Raw genomic sequence first — 397 nt, 5'->3', positions numbered from 1 at the left:
GGGCGGTGCAGCTGCCGTTCTGACAAGGGCTGCATCCTCCAGGGATGCAGAGCCCGGCACAGGCAATGTCTGGTACCCAAGGTGGGAACACAGACCCTTGCCCAGAGGCCACAGCCTCAGGACACCGTGCACGCCACCCTCCTGCACAGCCAGTGCCTGGCCACTGCGGCCATGGAGGAGCCCCGGACCCAAGAGTGGAGCTACCCCTCCTCTGCCTGCAGCCTCCCCCCATCACCTCAGGCCACCAGCGTGGTCTTCTCACCCAGGCTCCAGCAGCACCTCCCAGCCCCATGGCACCTCCCAGCCCCACGGCACCCTGCAGCTCAGGGACCCACCTGCCAGGCCAGCTCCACAGAGCCAAGCACAAACCCCACTCATCACCAACCTCTGCTCACAG

At 66.5% G+C, this 397-nt stretch overlaps 1 protein-coding gene across 1 annotated transcript in view; it reads right to left on the bottom strand.

Moving 5' to 3' along the window:
- Positions 1–397, bottom strand: part of PPM1J (protein phosphatase, Mg2+/Mn2+ dependent, 1J) — a gene marked incomplete at its 5' end in the record, with an annotated part of 5,482 nt that overhangs the window by 2,846 nt on the left and 2,239 nt on the right. The gene's annotated exons all lie outside the window — the stretch shown is intronic.

This window comes from Eurypyga helias, unplaced genomic scaffold (genome assembly GCF_000690775.1).
Source record: "Eurypyga helias isolate BGI_N326 unplaced genomic scaffold, ASM69077v1 scaffold30846, whole genome shotgun sequence".
NCBI classification, from domain to species: domain Eukaryota; kingdom Metazoa; phylum Chordata; class Aves; order Eurypygiformes; family Eurypygidae; genus Eurypyga; species Eurypyga helias.
The sequence above is the reverse complement of the archived record's forward strand: the minus strand, read 5'-3'. Positions and strand labels throughout refer to the sequence as shown.